The 13,254-nt window shown below is 37.7% G+C and overlaps 1 protein-coding gene across 1 annotated transcript in view; it reads left to right on the forward strand.

The window, feature by feature from the left end:
* Nucleotides 1-13,254, forward strand: part of LOC119427204 — a gene marked incomplete at its 5' end in the record, with an annotated part of 94,422 nt that overhangs the window by 36,756 nt on the left and 44,412 nt on the right.

A 13,254-nucleotide genomic window follows, 5' to 3' on the forward strand; every position in this document is an offset into this window, starting at 1 on the left:
ATTTCAGTTCAGTGCGTGATTTATTGATTACTTTTTCAATTTGTTCCTTTGGAAACGTTAATCCCTGTAAACAGTTCGTTGACTTCACATCACTTAACATTATTGTGCCATGCATCACTTCATTCAAATCAGAGCATTTTATTTATTGCATAGGTTAGAATATTCTCAATGTTTTGTTGTTTTATTATTTATTTCTGACCCGCTCTTATTTTCCCAATCAATTTCTTTTTCTCTTTGTTTTAGCAGTGAGCATGTTTCTTAATCTGGTTTTAATTACAGTTTGATTCACCGTTAGTAGTCTTGCTGAATAATTACATTTCCACAGTAAATCAAGATCACCACCCTCTGCCTCTCTTTGTTTCTTGTCTCCTCTTCGTCTTGCTCTGATTATCAGTTTTGTGACAGTTTTTAAGCAGTGACGTGGGTTGCAAAATTAAAATTCTCATCACGCAAGCTCCTTTTCCCCTGTCCTCCCTGTGTCTGCTGCTCCTCCTTTTTTTTTTTTTTTTTACATCATAACAAAATCTCTATTCTGAGCACATGCCATGTCTTTTCCTGCCACACGTCCCTTGGTTATGAGGATGTACTTGGGATGTTTACAAAAGACACCTCTGTGCAAACAGCTCAGGCATCTCCTACAGAATACATTTATTAAAAGTGCAACCAGGAATATTTATGAAACAAATAGTTACACAGACTTTTCAAATTGCTTTGAGAAATTTTAAGCATCTTAAAAAACACACACAATCCTTTTTATTAAATGTTACATTACCAGAAAGCACAGCCCCAGATGTCGGATCGTTTGTTTTCATATAGCATGGTACATCACTGCCAGCACAACTAACAGTTTACAGAGGAGTCAAGGAAAGATAAAAAGAAATCATAAGCAAAAGTATGAGTGTATTGATCATCTGAGGATGATCACGAGGGAGTGTGTGTATGTAATAAAGAGGTCTGAGTGGCACAGAGTTGAGGTGAGGGATGGGATTATTGAGTGGAGAAGTGTAGAACACAGACATAAGACAAGGAGGCGGCTCGTAATAAAAAAAAAAAAAAAAAAAAAAAAAAAATATATATATATATATATATATATATATATATATATATATATATATACACACATAACTTTTATTGAATCAAACAAGAGGCAGATGGACCTTGACTTTTTGTGGACTTGGCAAGATTAGAGGATACAACAACCAAAATCTGGCAATTTAAACAGAAAAACTGAAACTTCATACATTAAAAAAGATCACAAGCAGCCATGAAAGAATTCAAACACATGTATGATATCACCAGAACAAACAACAACAACAACAACAACAACAACAACAACAACAAAAACAGGAAGAGAGAAACATGAGTTTTAAAATATAAAAAGCAAGTGATTATCAGCCCATTAACCAAGAACTCATATATAGAAAAATCAAGGTAAAACTAAATCTGGAAAACGAGACTAATGAAAGAAAACTATTAGACTCAGATTATTAAGACAGTCAGATGAGAGAGAAAGAGCTGTAAGTTTGGGTTACTGGAGGGAAGGCACCGGAAGGTAAATAGACTGCACTTATATAGTGCTTTTGACAAGAATGTGTTTTAGGTTTTGTGCACAACATTGGACAACAGGAATGGTAAAAAAAAGATTTATCAATAAATCACTGTCTGGGTCAGAGGGCAAGTCCAATCTGCAGAGACAGGGAGATCAGTTATCAACGTTTTACTGTGAAGTTTCTAAGTTTTACTGTAGCAGTCGCTAACCTTCACAATTAAGCAAGGGAGGGGCTCCTTTAGTGAGTTGGAGATGCTGATGTCATCAACAGTGAATGAGCTTCAGCAGAGAGGGAGGCTTATGAAAAGCATTGTTTTAAGGATTATCCAAAAGTGAGGTCCAGTAATGCAGGCAGGGGTCAAGAGCTGCTAGTCAGAAATCTAATAATAAATCCAAATTGGGATCTGTGAGACTTAGTTATAAGAATCAAAGTTGGTACTGTGGTCAGAAAGCAGAATCTAGATCAGGCAAGGGGTTGAGATGGAACAGGCAGGCAAAACTATGGCTTGGACACTGGACATCTACTTTCGTGAAGAGTTCAATAATCTGGCGAGAACACTTCTTCGTTGGATAATCTGGCAAGGACACAACATGAGCATGGAGTTTAAGAAGGGAGGGTAACAGGTGTATGATATGAGAGCTGATTATGGTGGTGGAGCAGAGTGGGCGTGGTGCAGGGTGACAGGAGCAGAGTTGAATAATGTCATGAGCAGGGGGAAGACACAGCATGGAAACAGAAAACAATGGCAGGAGAGGCAGAAATGTGACAGTTTTTATATCTTATCAAAACACTCAAATGCTTTACACTACAATCCTCATTTACCCATTTATACAGCACTCTACTAGATCTCTACAAAGCTAATTGAACAAATCATTCTAAAGAGACTAATCAGTGTTTTATCACACTCATACACAGATGGGACACATATCGGAGGCAATGAGGGGTTCAGTGTCTTGCACAATTCAGCATGTGACTGCTGGTGGAATCGAACCCACAACTCTCGCATTGGAGGATGACTGCTCTAACCACTCAGCCACAACCACCCTGGATGGATGGAAGGAAAGAAAAGTACATTTAAGTGAATATGATGGCTAACAGAAGAATAATGATGGATAGATGAAGAAGAAAGTATAATCCTAATGCAAATTCTTCTTTATTTTGATTTCAACTGAACAGAGATCGCCTCATCACTTTAATTCAAACAACAACGTTTTGAAATGTTTTTGCTCTAAACTTTACACTCCAACAAAGATCAGATGCAAAACAACCATTTGTTAAGTTTAAGGGAAAACTATTTGAGAAAAAGAACCAGGACCATCAGTGATACTTGAAAAGATTCTGGTACTTGCTCATACTTCTGTTGTCTCATAACCAACAAAGAAGAGTATGGCACAAAGTTCAAAGATGTCTGCTTCAGCAGCAACATTCAATAATTTACACATCATTTCTACATGCCAAGACCTTAATTTAAGATTAAAATAAAACATTTAATTATAGAAAAAATAGAAATATACAATTTGGCAGTTAAGACAAACTATAAAGTCTGAGCTGCACTCATAACTGTATGAATGTGTCGGTGTAGAAACTAGAGCTGCTGATGACAATAAAACTTTTCAGCGCACTCTCATCCATTTCAATGTTTAATATAAGTGAAAGAAACCAGTTTAGGCTGCCACTGAGAGATGAAAGCACCTTTTAAATATTTTAAATGGAAGTCTTTTAATAATTCAAATACAATGCATTCACTCACATTACATAATACAGAAAAAAAAAAGTTTATGCCCTGTTTGTTTTAAATTGTTTCATAGGAAAAAGTGTTTCACAGATATCATACCCATTTATAGCCGGAGGTAATTTAAAATGTCCATCTCCATTTGGACTTTTTACTTATATAAAAAACTAGAGTAAAAACACAACGCATACAGTATAAAAAAAAATCAGACAATACAAAGCAAAATTATTAAACTTCGGTTGGCTGATACAAAGAATGAAACGTAGACATAAAAAACACATTTTACTGGACAGAAAAAATACAGAAATGATTTCTAGCTCAGTAAAATCTACAGGACAACGTCCAACACAGTAGTCCCTCACTATTTTACGGTTCGACTTTTGCGGACTCACTCTACCGCGGTTTGTGAATGTACAGAATATAATATTGGACCAAAAACAAATTGTACAGGACACATGATTGTCAACTTTAATATTACTCACATGATTGGGACAGTACTGTGTTCAGTAATGTACAGTAAAAAATTAGGGCAAAAAAAAATTAGGACAGGTGCGGCCATTTTGCAGTTTTCTCTCAGTAAGCCTCCACTGTATTCCCGCTCATAATGACCACATTTCCCAGAAGGCAACAGAGCCCCACCCAGAAGCCCCGTTTTCCTTCTTCTGAAAAAACTAGAGGAAACGTTTCGATCTGATCTGAGTGGGTGCAGAGAGGCCGCACGGAACCCATCAAACCGGACCAGATCTGGAGCAAAACCAGACTTTCAGACCCATTGGTGAATCGTGAGAGCTGGTAGCTGGCCCACATGGACCTCCGAGCGGGGACGCGTGCCAAAGGTGCGGCGGTCACCACCCATTGGCATGATTGTCATCTCTTTCAATCAGCCAATGAGGACCTCCAAGCAGGAACACGCTGGTAAGTAAAACTTAGAAGCTACTGTACATATACAGTAAGTATGTTGTTAAAATGAGTAGGTTTAAGAGTTTAGAAAATTAATTGTGGGCTTCGTTGCTGCAGGGTACGTCTGCAGAAACAGAACCGAGTTGGACCGGAATTGAGAGCCACTCCTGTTCTGCAGAGCTAGTAAGTAAAATTTAGTAGCTACATATACAGTACTGTAGGTATGTTACTAAAATGACATAGGTTTAAGAGTTTAGAACATTGTAAGAGTGTGAGAAATACTAAAATAAATTAATGTCGCTACTTCGTGGATTTTCACGGAACCTAACACCCACAATAAACAAGGGACTATTGTATAAGTTAAAACAATCTAACAAAAACAAAGTCAGCATACCACAAAATAACCATTCAAGCAAACAAATAAAAATAAAATAATGTCTAATGAATATAAACAGGAGTCAAAGGGACTAAAAAAGATGAAAGCTCACACTGATCAGCTACTTGCTTTACATGGACATAGTTTAGAACTTTACATTTGTAAAAATTGAGATACGTACAGCCTGGAAGGAGAGCGTAGTGGATGCTTCATCCACTCCCATCCTGTATCTCTATTTTTGGGGTTTTGTCCAAGAGCCAATCTTCTTCCTTCTGTTTTTATCTGAGCCAATCACAGCCTGGCACCTGCACACTGCAATCAGCATTTAAGATACACAACCAAAACAAGAGTAGTTTAACACTTTGTAAACTTGATGCAAGCAAAACCCATAAATTCATATTTTCTCTTCTTCGTGTTATCTGCTATTGGCAGCTCTTCGGAAAAAATATGGAACAAAAGAAGCACTTTGAAGTTTTCCCAGTTTTCTTTCCAGTACCAGAGCTGCCTTATTAACTTTAATTTCTGTTTATAATAACAGTAAAGTCTGAACACAATTTACAGCCTGTATTTAAAGGTGTTACAGAAAGGCCGTAATGTAAAACAGCCAGCAGCAACAATAAAGGTAAAACCTGCAGAGGCACTGATTTGTCCTTTCTTGGCTTGACAGCTGAACCCTTATCAGGTGAAGCATGAGTCGGGCCTTTAGAACCGAGGATAAACGGATCACTTTCAGCTCCTAATCCTCACAGCATGTGTTATAGTTGCTCTTTCAAATCATTCATGCAAATATACAGACTAGAACTTTAGACCAAGTGTTTGTCAGAATGCACAAAACATCCAGGGAGCAAATAAATCACTTGTTTGTATGTAAATCGGCTTAATTTCTCTCATTCACTACCTGGGTCATGTAGGCAAAACAATGCTTAAAGCTGTCTCAGGAGTGAGTCTATGCTTGGGTAACACAAGAAATTTAGGAAAAGTTAAATCCGTCCTGATATTTTTGAAGGACAGAGCCTGTTTAACTTACTCAACCATAACTTAATTTACCTATCCTGTTTTACAATTGATTTCTTTTTAATTGCGTCGCAGGTGCACTGTGTCCAAGCTTGAAGTGATGGAGGGGATTGAGAGGAGAGATTTTCTTTTGTTTAAGCTGCTCCCTTCAGGAGGAGTTGCCACAGAGAGCAAACCCATCCAAAGGATTTGGCAATTGTTTTACGCTGGATGCTCTTCTTGACTCAGTCCGTGTTCAAACTTGTAACGTTAGAGTTATGCGATCACGACACTGACCACCGAGCTACATCGGCCTCCTAGGAGAGAATATCTCTTTAATCAAGGTTAAAGTTGTTGCTTACTAGAGAAGATGTCACCTTAAATCAAGGATGCCAGTCAAACAATGCAAGTTTATTGTGAAAATCTACTGTAAATGTGCAATAGATGGAAAAAAATCAGAACCCTCCCGCTTGTAAATGCCTGGAGTTTATCCTTCGCTGTAGATTTTTTTGACTTCAATCATAAAGACCTAGTTTAGATCAACACTGTCTGGGCATGTTTGTGTCAATTGTACACCGCTCTCAGTGCTCAGGCGTTCTGGTAGATGTGTCATTTTAAATGGACTCGGCTTACTCGCTGCGCTGCTGTTTCCCGGTGAGTAAAAGGAACCAGAATCAGAATACGTTTTACTTTCACTGTACTGAAATACAGTGAGATAATGTTCGTTCAGTCGTCCGAAAGATGGGCGGAGTGCACGTTGCTGCTGCTCCTAAGAGCGCAGCCCCTTATTCTTTTAGATAGGAAAAGGGAAAGAGACCATGAGGAGAGGATAGTGGTATTACAAAAAAAGATCTCTTCACACCTTGTCCTTATCAGGACACGATTTAAGACATCAAAAAACTACCAGCAAGCACATTTAAGCACATTACATATGCATTTGATGTCAAGACTGTGAGTTTTGTCTATGAAGCACTTCCAGATATCCCATAGTCCTATTAAGCTATTGGTGTCAGTCGGTACAGCTCTGATAAGCATTCACAGAAGCTCTCGGGGGGTGGGGGGAGGATTGCAATAGAGCAGAGCCTTCTTAGTTTACACATATCCCAGGAGAAATTTGATGTCGGCCTGCTTCGAGGCCGAACAGGGACGTCATATTCAGATAAGGCACAGTTGCTGATTTTTTCTGGCAAGACTGTTTTTTCTCATCAACCTTGAGTTCTGCTGTTGCTTTTAATCCAAAATGGACAGATTTGTGGGCATTCCACTGGTGCGTGCTTATTAGCTCCCTCCAAGGTCGTCCCCAAAATGCTGGCGAGTCCCAAAGCCGCAAGTGGCCTGCGATTCTCACAAATTGTTTCCATCTTATGATTTAGCTCGTAAATCAGCTGATTTTGAGTGCTCGAAGAATGAACCAAACCTTCACACAGGTTTATATAGCAGCTTTGCCATGGCCGAAACTGCTGCCGTCATCTTCTTTAATAGCCGACAACAGGTATTCGCCGGTGCCAAAAAGCAGAAACCCTGCTATCATGATTCCAATATCTTCGGCGTCCTCACATTAGTTCACAGTTTGGTGAACTCACATTAAAAGAAATCACATTATCCTGAGTGTTTCTTGGTATACACTGGACAATCTGACGATAGATTGGCACAAAGACAATTCACAATGGTCCAGAATAATGAATGCTTTTGCAGAAAATGTTGGCAATGGAAAACGATATTTAACTGTTGTTAAGAATAACAGTTTCAAAGACTTTTACCACTATTGCAGTTTCACATTGTCCTTTTGTCTTTAAATCATTCACATTAAAAGTAGGTCATAAAGTTTTTTAGTTGCTCTTGATCTGTTCCTTGGATCCGTCTCTTCTCATATAGTTCTGTTTTGCTTTGGCTCCTCTGTGGTTTGATCTCTGATTTCTGTGGGAGTGTCTTTTGCTGTAGAGCTGCAGGGCTGCTGTGGTATCAGCTGCTGCATGGTGTACACAACAAGAGCATGGAGCTATTGCACTGCAGTCATAATTAAATAAAACTGGGGCAACACAATAGCATTTTAAAAACATGTTTTAGGTATTGTATAACTTCAGTTGAAGACAGAGCTCCCAGTCACATGGAAATGCAAACATTGTCACCTGCTGTTATCTAAATACATGCACTTCCTGTCTGAGTGTTACCTGCTTCACAAAACATGCTTAAATATTCAATATTTGGTCCAAGACAGAACCAATCAAATTAACTGGACAGGGTGTCACTGGTAATGTTTATTGGGTTAATAAAATGAGTCTTATCTGAAGATGTAATATTCTGATTGGACAGTATCCGTTCATAATCTTCCGCTTGTTCTGAAGTTGCGTCAAAGGGGCAGCAGCTTGAGCAGGGAGGCCCAAACATCTCTTTCCACAGCCACATCTTCTGAGCGGACTCCAAGATGTTCCCAGGCCAGCTGAGAGATATGTTCTCTCCATCATGTCTGGGTCTTCCCCAAGGTCTCCTCCCAGCATCCTTACCAGATGCCCGAGCCACCTGAAAGGTTCCTCTCAATGTGGAAGAGCAGAGGGTTTTTGAAAGTCTCTCCTGGAAAACTAACTGGATAGTCTTAAACTAAATTATTTTTACGTGTTCACATATTTATCAATTATTAGTTTCTTTTAGTATATTGGTACTGCACTGTTTCCAGAAAAGTTAGCTCTTTCAAGGCAGTGCATGACGATACAAAAATGACAAACATACAGAATATAAAACAAACAACACGAATATTACCCATTTTAGATATTTTATTAGCTCAAAGAGGAAATATATCTGTTGTATAACTCCAAGGGTTTGGCTTATAATTTTTAGGTCTTAATGTATATCAATGTTTTAGTCCTACACTATTATTATATATGGTGTATATATTATTATATTTATATTTTGCTAATTTTGGGTGTAACTGGGACCCTGTGTACATAATTGCATTACATCTCATGTACCACAAGAGGTGGTAATGACAATAAAGTTTACTTGAACTTGAACTTAAGATTTATATTCTGCACTTATCAAGTTTACTTCTGTGTACCATTTTATTTCTGAATTACATGATACACTTTCTTTTTGGTTATGGTCCTCCTTTTTGTTTGGCACTCTGTCTTATTTTCTACCTCCTGACCATGACTTAGATTAAAAAAAAAAAATCCACCAGTAACTGAGATAGAAGCCTATTTTGTGAGTGAAGTTGTGTGCTTACCCACTCATTGCAAACACAGGTTCTATTCTTCACTTCCTTCTGTTAATCCAGAAGGAAAATAAGAGTCCCTCTTCATAAACTTCCAGGTAGCCAGCTGCAAATTGTTTGTCCAGGAGGGATTACGTCAGGTAAACAGAAGATTTAGCATAATGTGGGTCGTGCCTGTTTAGGTTTGAGCAGGATATGAGGTCATGTAAATGTTGAAGTGACAGCCCGATCCACTGCGGAAGGAGGTGATAAGGGAATTAGGGGGGAATGAGCTGTCTAATCCCTTTAATTTGACTATCTGGGCTCCTATAACCCTGCTCTTTTCTCCATTCTCTCTCTTTCTCGTCACATTTTTTTGTTTGTTTTTCTCAGTCATATTTCTTCTGTGCTTGCCCTTTAAAGTTTAGACACAATAAGAAACATTTCATTAAATCAAGTTACTATATATGTTTGGCTAAATTAGGTTCTTAAAAAAGCCAGATGTTTAACCCATTATTGCTTGTTGGACATAAAATAGTGACAAGGTATTTTATGAAATTTCTCCAGTACTAATCAAAACATTATTCACTGACTCATTGCAAAAACAGTGCAGAAATTATTGACTAAAGAGCCTAAAGTGTTTAAATGACAACAAATTCCTCACCTTCCACTCTATTAAAGCAGCTGCTAGAGCCAAGACCCCACATGGCTGCTGACAGGACCAAAATATACCCCATCAACATCCCAAAGTTAAACACTACTGGACACCCCATAGGTTCTGTAAAACTTTTCTGTCTCCCTGAATTCCTGGAGTCTTTCCCCCACTTATACTTTATTTATGTGCAGGTTCAACATTTATAGAAGACAAAACAGAGGAGGAGAAGAGAGAACACTGCAGGAGCAGCTGGACTGTGAGTTACAGACCAGACATGCATGTATGGTTGTGCACGCAGACAGTCAGAGCTTTAACCACCCGGGATAACAGCTGAGAAAGTATCATTAAGATGAAACATTTCACTGACTCCTGCAGGTTCCCTCAGCCCCGCAGCATACAAAACACATGAAGCAGATCCAACATACACTCTGCCATGATGCTCCAACCTTTATCTTCCTTTACAAACAACACATTACTGGTTTTTCTATCTCTACTTTTTACTCTACACTGCAATGTGTACTCTGAATCCTTTAATTCTTTTAAGGAGGGTAATAAAAACAATATTTGTTATTGATATGATAAAGTATAATAAAGGAAAACAAATTAGATTACAAAAGCTTTTTGAAAATTAGAAAAAAAATGATTACATTTTGTTCACTTTGGTGAACTTTAGTTTACTTTTTCACTTTGCAGAGAAAAGTTCTGCTGATGTTAGCTGATGTAAAAGGTACACTTCTTTTTTATAAACTATAAAAATGTATGTTTATTTCTTCACACACAACAAAATATAATGAATGGGCTCAAGGATAAAATGAGTAACTTAATTTTTTTTTAGTTCGACTAACCCAGAACAAATTGTTGCATTCTGTGTGGTGGTGTTCACAAATTCACTGTAAACTGCAGGTTTACTTGTGGTTTCTAGAGTTTCTAAAAGCAGAATGGGAGGCAGAGCTTTCAGTTATCAGGCTCCTCTCTTGTGAAACCAACTTCCATTTTCTGTCCATGAGGCTGACACCTTATGTCCTTTTAAGATTAGGCTTAAGTCTTTTCTTTTTGATAAATCCTATAGTCAGGGTTGGCTTGGGCTTCCTGAGCTGTCCCTTATGCTGCTATAGACTTATACTGCTGAAGGACAAACTGACACATTTCTTCACTCTGCTGCTGTTTTACTTGCTTTATTCTATCTGTTTTGTATTTGTTATTTTTATCCTTAACATATATTTTTTTACCTTCTTCCAAAGTACACCTGGACCAGCCATTGTGTTGTTTGTTTCTCCTTCCTGTCCTCTCAAACTCCAGCCAGTTGAAGCAGATGGCCACTCGTCCTGAGCCTGGTTCTGCTGGAGGTTTCTTCTAGTAAAAAGGGAGTTTTTCCTTTCCACTGTTGCCTTTGTACTTGCTCAGGATGGGAAACTGTGATGAAGTGATGATTCAGCACAATCTGCTGGCTTCCATACACATATAACTTTTACTAATTGGCTTATCAATGTATGTGAACGTCTCTGTACAGTGCCCTGAGTCAACTTCTGCGGTGACTTGGCACTTTACAAATAAACTGAATTAAATTAAATGTATTCATTTTAAACCCATTCTCCTGAAAATAATATGCTAGGTACCGGTAAATGTATAGGAGACCCTGCAGAAGGTCCAGAATGTGCTGGAGGGATCATGTCACTTCTCTGACATGGCAACACCTTGGGATTTGTAAGGAAGAGGTGGTGAGTGCTACTGGGTAGAGGAATATGTGCATTTTCCTCCTGGACCATCTGCTTTCACAAACCAACCTCCATCTAAGGATGAAAATAGATGATTGCATGGAAAAAGGTCAAAATTAATGTCGACTGACATAAATTGCAATCTAGCCAGTGCATTTGAAATAATCTGAGCAACAAACCTAAAATCATATTAAAAAATAAACTTCCTGATGGAAGTAAAAGTATCTAAGACATGCCATACTGATCTAAATTAGATAATATTAATCTACAATCTGCACAAGTCAAAACACCACTTGTCTATATTTGCTGTGGGTCTGCACTGAGCATAAACTTATTTTAAAATACAGTATTTTTTAAAAACAACACTGTTGTTTGATTTTAGTTCCAAATGCTTATTCTGTTAAAAAAGCCTTTTAGCAAAGCTGCGGAAAACTCATTTTTATTGCATTATCAAGTGTTTTTACAAGATATGTTGGAAAGCATGCTATTTAATGATCCAGCTAATTTTCTGGTGATTATGAAATTCTCACAGCAGCTTGAGAGCTTTGTCTCTCGCAGCTTAACATATGTCATGTTGCAGCACTCGCAGTGACTGATGCTGATGTTTTTCTTCGGAGCAAGCACTTTGTATCAAAAAACAAGTTTGAAGCCAAATGAGCAGCTCTGCAAGGGTCTAATTAAAAAGTGCTTTGAGATGAAAGCAAACAGAGTTTTTTTCAGTTTGTGGTGGTCATGTGACTGTTTTCTGTATAAGAAGTACATAGAACCATTTGTCTTTCAATGGGGAATTAATGCAAGAGATTCATTCAAGAAAATTACCTTTTGTGTTTTTTGTATCTTTATTTAGCTATTTATGTTAATCTTTAGAACATTGTTGCAAAAATGTCAGCGTTATACAAATCTAAAGTGATGTTTTATCAAAAAAAAAAACACTGTTATGTATTGATTAAAAATATCCTATCTATAACAAGTAAAATTTGTGCTCATTTCTCTTTTTTTCCAAAGTAGTAAATATTGCTCTGGAAAGGCAATGTTATATTAAAAGTGCAATCCTTGTAAAAATAAAAATAATTAAAAAAGTGTAAACATTTGGAAAAAAGCAAACTGTGCTGGGACCAACAATTTTGACAATAATCAAGGTCAAGCTTAAGGTTAAGGCATCTTTATTGTCATTTGCATCATATGTGGTACATGTGGTGGAATGAAATTGTGTACACAGGGTCCGGTTACATCCAACAAAAGTATAAATGGCAAAGAAAAACAGTAATAAGATCTAAGAAATACGCTAAACTAAGAATACACTAATAGTAGCATAAAAACAATACACCGAACAGCAGCACAAACATGAGTCTGTGTGAGCAGATGAGTACGAGTGAACACAGCAGCATGAAATAAATCAGCAGCATGAGATCAGCAGCACATATCAACAATCAAGTGGCATTACAGTGATTTTTTTACAGTGATAACCTTTATTAGGGATTAATAATATCAGAGATGACTTGTAGAGACCTGCTTTTTGAAGTATGTGGCCCTACAGGTCCTCTTAATCCCCTTGGAGGTGTTGATATAATTTGAGCAAATATACGTGATAGGAGGTCGTCTCTCATCTGGTTATTCACATATTTGTGTACCGTTCAAGTGTCGGTTTATGATGCTGTCGTATACTGAAGGTCCTGCAGATTTATGGGCAGGGGTTCTTGTCTATTGTGTACTCAATTTAAGGGCATGTTCATAAATCCGCTGTCATCTAAACTAGACATCTACAGGGTTTCATACTTTAGACTACAGCACACAACATAAGATCAAAATCTGTCATTTCATTTTCTTGCAAAACAGCAAAGTATAATTTGCATTTTGACGTAATAACAGCCCCTGGGCCTTTCCAATCCTTGGAACAGTAACAACATTGATCACACAGGAACAAACAAGATGATTATACATTTGATACAACTCCTCCTGGTTTAATCAGATGCTGGGAATGATTTTTGAGATTGGCTGACACACTGCTGTCAATATATCATTGTGGACAGGGCTACAGCTGTTTTCTGCATCATGTTGTGCATATTTTAAGAATTAAATGTTTTTCTTTTTATGTGGACACTGAAATCAGTCTCCCAACAGTTTGGTTAAAGTTAAATGTGATTAT

The sequence above is a fragment of the Nematolebias whitei genome, chromosome 21 (assembly GCF_014905685.2).
Source record: "Nematolebias whitei isolate Nwh7 chromosome 21, NemWhi1, whole genome shotgun sequence".
Taxonomy (NCBI): domain Eukaryota; kingdom Metazoa; phylum Chordata; class Actinopteri; order Cyprinodontiformes; family Rivulidae; genus Nematolebias; species Nematolebias whitei.